Genomic DNA, 9,425 nt, shown 5'->3' on the forward strand with positions numbered 1-9,425 from the left:
TTGGACCCTTAGTGCATCGGTGCACTTAGAGTGCATCGATGCATGAAGTGCATTCGATGTTTCAAAATAGCCTGAGTGCATCGATGCATGTCTTGTGCATCGATGCATCAAATGCATTCGATGTTTTCATAAAACCCTGAGTGCATCGATGGATAAAATGCATTCGATGTTCAATTTATTCATTGGTGCATCGATGCATGGATTGGTGCATCGGTGCATTCCTTTGAAAAAATTGATTTTAGGCTTGATTTTGGTTCAAAATACTTTGTGAAAATTGTTTCAAAAATAGTTTAAGTATAAAACACAATTTTACACTTTTAGTAAGGTTTGAAATTGATCTTGAAAGACTTGGAGTAATAATTTGATATTCGAGTAATTAAATCGAATATACTCAGAAAATCATTTGTAAAATCTTAAAATTCATTTAACTTAATTTGTTATATCGAAACATCATAACGTTTCTAACAATCTCCCCCCTTTTTTATATAAAAAAACATTTGTGTAATTTTAAGATTTTCTTTGAAAATAAATTTTGAAATCAAGTTTGAAATTACTCCCCCTTTAACACTTTCTCCCTCTTTTTGTTAAATAAAAAAGACTCGAAAATGATTTTAAACAAGGATTTGAAAAAAACTTAGCCAAAATGTTTATAGAAACTTAAAGTTTAAGCTGCTAAGATCAAAGATCAAGATAAATGTTAGCAATTAGTTTCATAATCAATATTCATAAACATGTAATGGATAATTGGTCATATGTGTCTAATGATGCAAAAATAAGTATTAATATCAAAAAGAAAATTCAAACCAAACATATATATATATATATATATATATATATATATATTAAGATTTAATATCCAAAACAACCAAAAATATAAATCCAAACAAATTCAAACATCCAACAATCAAAGTAAAACAATCCCAAAGCATTCAAAATGTTTTAACAAGAAAAGTTCTAAGTCGATCCAAAGAAAAAACAAATCAAGGTCTACTCGTCCATAGAAGATCTGGAGGAAGAGGAAATCATGCTTGCATGTCAAGAGAAAGAGCATCCATACATGCAAGAATCTGTTGTTGAAACTCCATTTGTTGAGCTTCCAAAATGTCTAAGCGATGATTCACCGCTTCGTTGTTAACAGTCAAATGGGATTCGATGGAAGCAAATCGTAGATCAAATGTCTCTAAAAATGAACAAAAATATGGAGGCACTTGATCCTCTTGTGGTGCCGGTGCATTGTCGGGATTGTCAATGTCTTGAAATAATCCTTGAAGTTAGGGACCATCATCTGTAGCCGGTGCCGGAGGAGGAGGAGCACGAGAAGAGCTAGGAGCAGCTCGTGAAGAACTAGCTCCCGGAGTTTGTTTAGAGGGTCGATAGACCCATAGACCAGTTTCCTCGTCCTATTTCCAATCAGCTTTCTTCAACGAGGTGAGATTGATTTGGTTTTGGAGAGGAATGAGTTTGTCAAGAGAGATGTTAAGACCGAGTTTGATAAAAAGGTTACTAAGAAGACATTCATAAACTAATGTTTCGACATATTTTGAAGGAATAATGTTTATGGTATCCACTAGCTCACTAAATATAATGTGTGGCAAGTTTATTTTGTTCTTATTCTTGATACAGTGCATCCACCATAAATCCCTAATACGAAGAGTGGAGTACCTACCTCCGGATTATCTAAACCACCAAGAGATCATCATCATCATATGAAGAAAATGATTGTGATGAGATCGTAGAGTACTAACACTATCATTTGGAACATAGGGATATTCCACAGTTTCTTTCTCATTATATAACCCATTATCATCTAACCCAAATTGCCTAGATATAGACTCGAAGTCAATATGAATATATTGTCCTAAAAGGTAGGATCTAATTCCTATAGGCCCACATTGAGTCTCATTTTGAATACATACCATATTAGAGTAGAAAATGCGGACTAACTGATGATAGACAATAGGTTTTAGTGAAAACAGTTTATCAAACTTCCATGTTTTGAGAATCGTAAGGTATTCGAAGTCAATATCAATCATGGCTTGAACAGAAAGAATATGTTCTTATCGGATTCTATAAGATTGGAAAGAATTCATGTACCTATGGTATAATTCTTCTCTACAACGTTCATGTATATTAAAATATGAACTTATAATGTTTTGGTCATTTGGATTTGGATTTTGAGGTTGAGGAGGAATGAGAGGTCGGTTTGAATGACTCGATGAAGACCTAGGGCATTTTGGGTTTGACATGATTTAGAAAACGGAATTAGAAATGTAATCTGCAATTTTGAAACACATGTATGCAAAATAATCAATCCCAAAACTCAATTGAGTCTGCAATAATTCAAGGTTCTCTAAATAGAATCCTAATGGGCAAAGTTTTTGAAAACTATTTGAAAATAACATTTAGAGATATCATAATTCATATAGTTTTTCATGAAAACAATACAATTAAATAAAAAACAATGATTTTCGAAAATAACATTTTTTTATTTCAAAAATTCAAAGAAAATGTTAAAAAATTGTTTGTTTGTTTTTTTGACGAAATTGATTGTAAAATCTAGTTTAGAATCATAATATAATCAATGCCCGATATAATGTTCATCCTAGAACTAATCAAAACTAGTTCTAAGTTCAAAAATCAATAAAACAGAGGTTTTGAAATATTACCTTGACAATTTCGGATTGAGAGGAATGTGATGTTGTTTTGCATGATTTGAAGATAAAAGCAGGATTGGGAGATGAAGAATGATTGAAATCCGTCAAAATTACGTTGATTTGAAGCGAAAGGGGAGAATAGAGATATAGAGGGACGAACGACGTAATTGAGTGTTTTGAAGAGTTTTGAGAAAATGAAGAAAATCAGGGTTTTTATGTAAAAACCCGATCAATGCATGGCCTTGTGTATCAATGCACATTCAAGGAGTGCATCGGTGCACCTTCATGGTGTATCGATGTACATTCAAAAGGGATGCATCGATGCACTATTAAGTGCATCGATGCATTAAGTAAAAAAATGTCAAAAATCTGTTTTAAACATTCAAAATGCTAAATTAATTATCTCTAGTGGTATTGACAACTCATATATTGAAAATTAATCATGTTCAATCAATCGAATTAATCCTTAAACTATATTTGAACATAAAGTTAATTTTCACCAAACAACATAAACTCCCCCTAACTAATAGCAAAGAATGCAATAAAAAAATTATTATTATAAGCATTTTTCATTTATTCTTAAAAGTGCTAAAATTAATTTAAACACTGAGTGAAGATAGGTTAGTTAAACCTAATTCTCTCCTAAGTGTCCAAAATCTTTCTTTGTCTAAAGGTTTCGTAAAAATATCTGCTAATTGGTGCAAAGTATCAACAAATTCTAGAATTACATCTTCTTTAGTGACATGGTCTCTAATAAAGTGATGTCTAATTTCAATATGCTTAGTTCTAGGAATGGTACTTACTTCAATTCCATAATAAAAAAGTTGTTGTTTCATCTATAAAACTTGTGCACAACAACTACCGGCTGAAATGTATTCCGCTTCAGTGGTAGATAATGCAACACAATTTTGTTTCTTTGAAAACCAAGAAATCAACATATTTCCAAGGAATTAGCAAGTACCGGAGGTGATTTTCCTATCTAATTTGCATCCTCCATAGTCCGCATCAGAGAAGGAAGGCAAGCTAAAGCTAGAGTATGTAGGATACCAAAGTCCTAAACTAGGAGTGTCCTTAAGGTATCTAAAGATTCTCTTAACAGCTAGTAAATGTGATTCCTTAGGGCATGGTTGAAATCTAGCACATAAGCAAACACTAAATATAATGTTCGGTATACTTACAGTTAGATAAAGCAAAGAGTCAATCATTGACCTATATAATTTAACATCCACACATTTACATCCTTCATCTATGTCAAGCTTTGTTAATGAGCTCATTGGAGTGTCATGAGGTTTCCCATTTTCCAGTCCAAACTTCTTGAGCATATCTTTGACGTACTTAGCTTGATTGATGAAGATGCCATCTTTTCTTTGCTTGATTTTGAGTCCCAAGAAAAATGAGAGCTCCCCCATCATGCTCATCTCGAATTCACTTTGCATTAGCTTAGAAAATTCTTGGCAAAGAACATCATTAGTAGAACCAAATATTATATCATCAACATAAATTTGAACTACTAATAAATATTTACCTATATGCTTTAAAAACAATGTAGTGTCAACCTTCCCTTTTGAAAAACCTTTTTCGATTAAAAAGTTTGACAATTTTTCATACCAAGCTCTAGGAGCTTGTTTTAAACCATAAAGTGCTTTTGTCAATTTAAGAACATGATCTGGAAATTTTGAATCTTCAAAACCAGGAGGTTGTTCCACATACACTTCTTCTTTTATAAAACCATTTAAAATGCACTTTTAACATCCATTTGATATAATTTAAATTCATGAAAACATGCAGATGCTAATAATATTCTATATGCTTCCATCCTAGCTACGGGAGCGTATGTTTCATCATAGTCTATGCCTTCTTCTTGAGTATACCCTTGAGCAACAAGTCTAGCCTTGTTTCTCACTATATTACCACTTTCATCAAGCTTATTCCTAAATACCCATCTAGTACCTACAATAGATTTATTACTAGGCCTTTCAACTAATGTTCATACTTTACTTCTCTCAAATTGATTTAACACTTCTTGCATAACCATAATCCAATGTTCATCTTTTAATGCTTCTTTGATGTTATTAGGCTCTATGCATGAAATAAATGCAACATAATTACAAATATTTCTTAGAGAAGATCGAGTAGGTACCCTTTTTGATGGATCACCTATAATTTGACCATCCTTGACATAGTTGTACTCTCTTGGATAAGATACTTCCTTTTCTTCAATGGTTGAATTATCGAGAGGATCATGAGTTTCCTCATATTTTGTTTCTTCTTTTGATGATGATTTTCCAACGTCATGTCTAATGTCATTTGCTTGCATAATACCTATATCATCATCAACATAATAATCCTTCCTCGAAAGAGGATTATCATCGAAAACATGTATAGACTATTCTGCAACTAAAGTTCTTTTATTAAATACTCGATAAGCTTTAGAATTTAAGGAATAACCCAAAAAAATTCATTCATCACTTTTAGCATCAAATTTGCCAAGGTTTTCTTTACTGTTGTTTAAAACAAAATATTTGCATCCAAAAGGATGAAAATAAATAATATTAGGCTTTTATTTTAAAAAATTTCATATGGAGTTTTCTTTAAAATTAGCCTAATCATTACTTGATTTACAACATAACAAGCGGTATTTGTGGCTTCTGCCCAAAAAATTTTTGGCAAATTATTTTCACAAAGCATGGTTCTAGCCATTTCTTCTAAAGTTTGATTTTTCCTCTCAACAACTCCATTTTGTTGAGGGGTTCTAGGTGCTGAAAAATTATGGCTACTACCATTAGAATTACAAAATTCAGTAAATCCAAGATTTTCAAATTCAGTTCCATGATCACTCCTAACACTAGTGATAGAGTAACCTTTTTTATTATGGATTACTTTTGAAAACGTGATGAAATGTTCTAATGCTTCATCTTTAGTACTTAAAAATAGAACCAAAGTATATCTAGAATAGTCATTTACCAAGACAAATGCATATTGTTTTCCACCCAAGCTAGTAGTTCTAGTTGGCCCAAAAAGATCTATATGGATCAATTGTAATACTCTACTAGTTGATACATCATTAATGGATTTAAAAGAAACTCGCTTTTGTTTTCCTTTAGCACAAGCATCACAGATTTTATCATTATCAAATTTTAGTTTAGACAACCCTTTTACTAAATCTCCTTGAATTAGCCATTGCAAAACACTCATACTAGCATGTCCTAGTCTCCTATGCCATAACCAACTATCATGCTCATCCTTAGGAACTAGGAATAAATTAGTCATATCTATAGAATCTAAATGTACCATGTAAATGTTTCCTATTATATGACCAACAAGCATAATCCGATTAGATGCAATGTCAATAACTTTACAACCATTAGTTTCAAACATGACATTGAATCCCTTATCACAAAATTGACTAATACTCAAAAGATTATGCTTTAATCCATTCACATATAAAACATTCTTAATTTGTATGGAAGAGGTATTACCTGTAGTGTCTATACCTTCAATGTGACCTTTTGAGTTATCACCAAAAGTCTCCTCTCCTCTATTTTTGCCGTTCAGCTATATGAGCCGGCTTTTGTCTCCGGTCATGTGTCTTGAGCATCCACTATCAAGGTACCATGAGTTTGAGTTTGTTTCCCGTGCCTTGTAGCAATGCTTATTTTCCTACAAACATAGATTAATTTTTTATTTTTGGTACTCAAATTCTTTTGGGTCCATATTCATTAGTTTCCAAAATCCTAGTCCCTTAGGTATCTATTTGTGTAGGATATCCTTATCTTTAGTAGTAATGAGTTCTTTAGGAACCCATATACTTCTAACGATTTTTCCATTAGAGGTTATTTGGGGACCTGTATGATTGTAGTTTCTAAAACTTTTTCTAACAAAGTTGGTTTTTGAATTTTCTCCTTTTTTAAAACGTTTTGATCCAACTTTATCAAAAAAAGCTTTAAGATCATCAATTTCCTTTTGATGATCATCATTGACTCTTGAAAGTAAATTTTGCAAATCAGTATTTTTCTTTTCAAACTCTTCTAGCTTGATTTGCAAATTACTGATTTTACTTTCAAGATCATTGTTGGTCTTGGATATGAGATTGTTTTCATTTTTCAATTTAGAAATATTATTTTTATATTTTAAAAACAATTTCTCATAATCCGAAGCCAACCCAATATATTCATCTAATAACTCATCATAAGATAAATCATCTAAATCAAATGAGTTAGAGGTTACTTTAGAATCTTCCCCGAATGCCATCAAGCACAAGTTTGCTACTTCTTGTTCCTCTTCATCGGAACCTTCTTCATCGCTCCATGTAGCCATATGAGCCTTGTGCTTATTCTTTGATTGACCATTTCTCTTCAATTATGGGCAATCATATTTGACATGCCCTGACTTTTTGCATTCATAGAAAATGATTGGGTCATTCTATTTTGGTTCATTTTTAAAGCCTTCATTTTGTTTGAATATTCTTCCTCGGTTAGACCTCATCATTTTTCTAAACCGTTTGGCAAACAATGCCATTTCCTTGTCATCTTCATCCGAATCACTCTCATCTTTTATGGATTTGAGAGCAACTCCAATGTTTTTCTTCTTCTCATTCTCTTTTTGTGTCTTGTTAATCTTATCGAGGTCCACCTCATCTTCAAGCATCATTTCATGAGTGAGGAGGGAATCGATTATATCTTCAATAGTTAAGGACTTTAGGTTCTTAGCCTCGATAATTGCCGTCTTCTTTGATTGCCATGATTTTGGAAGTGAGTAAACTAACTTCTTCACAAGTTTTTCATTTGGAATGATCTCTCTGTATAATTTGAGACCATTGACAATCGTTGAAAATCTATCCGTCATAGCTTTGATATCTTCATTTGGTTTCATCCTGAAATTTTCATAGCTATGCGTTAGAAGACTAATTTTAGATTATTTTACCTCGTCTGTGCCTTCATGAGTGACTTGTAGTTTATCTCATATTTATTTAGCGGTTGTACAAGATGAAACTCTTCCGTATTCATCTGGTCCAAGAGCACAAACTATGATATGAATGGCTTTGGAGTTGAGCTGGAACATTCTTGTCTCTCCTTCACTCCACAATCTTGGATGAGTGAGAGGCTTGATATATCAGTCTTCTACAACATTCAATGCTCACATGTCACTTGCTTGAATGAAATACATCATCCTATTCTTCCAATAGGCATAGTTAGCTCTATTAAAGAAAGGAGGCTTGTTGACAGGCATCGAATCGAGACCGGAGTCGAACTTTGGAGTGGAGGCCATTGATGACTTGATTATCGATGTAACTCTTCCCGAATCGACTCGAGAGGCGATTAAACCTTCAAATGAGTAAGGCTCTGATACTAATTGTTGAGTTAATCGATTGATGGAATCGGCTAAGAGGGGGTGAATTGAAAATTAAAATTTTGATGGAAGCTTTTACAGAAAATTCAAAGTAATTGCACAGTGATTTAGAGTGGTTCGACTTTCACAACCAAAGTCTACGTCCACTACCTTAGCTATCCACGCTAAGGATTTTCCAACAAATTTACTAATTTGCTTTTTCTTTTGAGGCCAAAGAGATAACCTTACAACTCCCTCAATAATATACCACAATTCTTGAGAACACTCTTTCTCAAAGAGAATATTACAAATTTGCAAACTTACAAGGAAATCTTCATAAGGTAGATTGTTTGCACAATTCTAGAACAAAGAAAAGAACACTAAAAATGAATACAATTGAGTACAAGTAGTGTTCTTGAAAGCAAAATGAATATTGAATGAAAAATAGGCTTGAAGTGCTCAAACAATGAGTTTGATGCTTTCTTTTTGATTCTCTCTTGATTCTAGTTTCTTGTTGTTTCTTGTTTTTTTGATCAATGGATTCTAAGCTTGTTTAAATACTCCTTCAATTGATTCTGAACGTTGGGGATGATTAGAGGAGTCAATAGAGCCGTTTAAGTGTGAAAACAATTAATAAAACAGCTTGGGAGTGTCAGTGCATCGATGCATATACAAGGTGCATCGGCGCATCAAGTGTAAAATTCAAATATTTTGACCGTTGGACCCTTAGTGCATCGGTGGACTAAGAGTGCATCAGTGCACTAAGAGTGCATCGATGCATGAAGTGCATTTGATTTTTCAAAATAGCCTGAGTGCATTGATGCATGTCTTGTGCATCGATGCATCAAATGCATTTGATGTTTTCATAAAACCCTGAGTGCATCGATGCATAAAATACATTTGATGTTCAATTTATTCATTGGTGCATCGATGCATGGATTGGTGCATCGGTGCATTCCTTTGAAAAATTGATTTTAGGCTTGATTTTGGTTCAAAATACTTTGTGAAAATTGTTTCAAAAATAGTTTAAGTATAAAACACAATTTTACACTTTTAGTAAGGTTTGAAATTGATCTTGAAAGACTTGGAGTAATAATTTGATATTCGAGTAATTAAATCAAGTATACTCAGAAAATCATTTGTAAAATCTTAAAATTCATTTAACTTAATTTGTTATATCGAAACATCAAAATGTTTCCAACATTACTCAATATCGATACCAATTATGCATATAAGCATTAAATGTTCAAAATTAATGAATTCAATGACTCTAATCAATATCCAATGGCTCCAAAAGGCTAGATTGATGTTAGAAGACATAGAAACCAAGATTCAAATGAAGAAGAACAAGAAAGTCAATTTCAATATCAAACCAACATCAAAAGAGTTTTAGAGTTAAATTGTCATAATTTCTTTGTAATATACTTGTGAGCTTCTTGTTTA

Source organism: Hibiscus syriacus, unplaced genomic scaffold, assembly GCF_006381635.1.
Source record: "Hibiscus syriacus cultivar Baekdansim isolate YM2019G1 unplaced genomic scaffold, ASM638163v2 tig00111057_pilon, whole genome shotgun sequence".
Taxonomy (NCBI): domain Eukaryota; kingdom Viridiplantae; phylum Streptophyta; class Magnoliopsida; order Malvales; family Malvaceae; genus Hibiscus; species Hibiscus syriacus.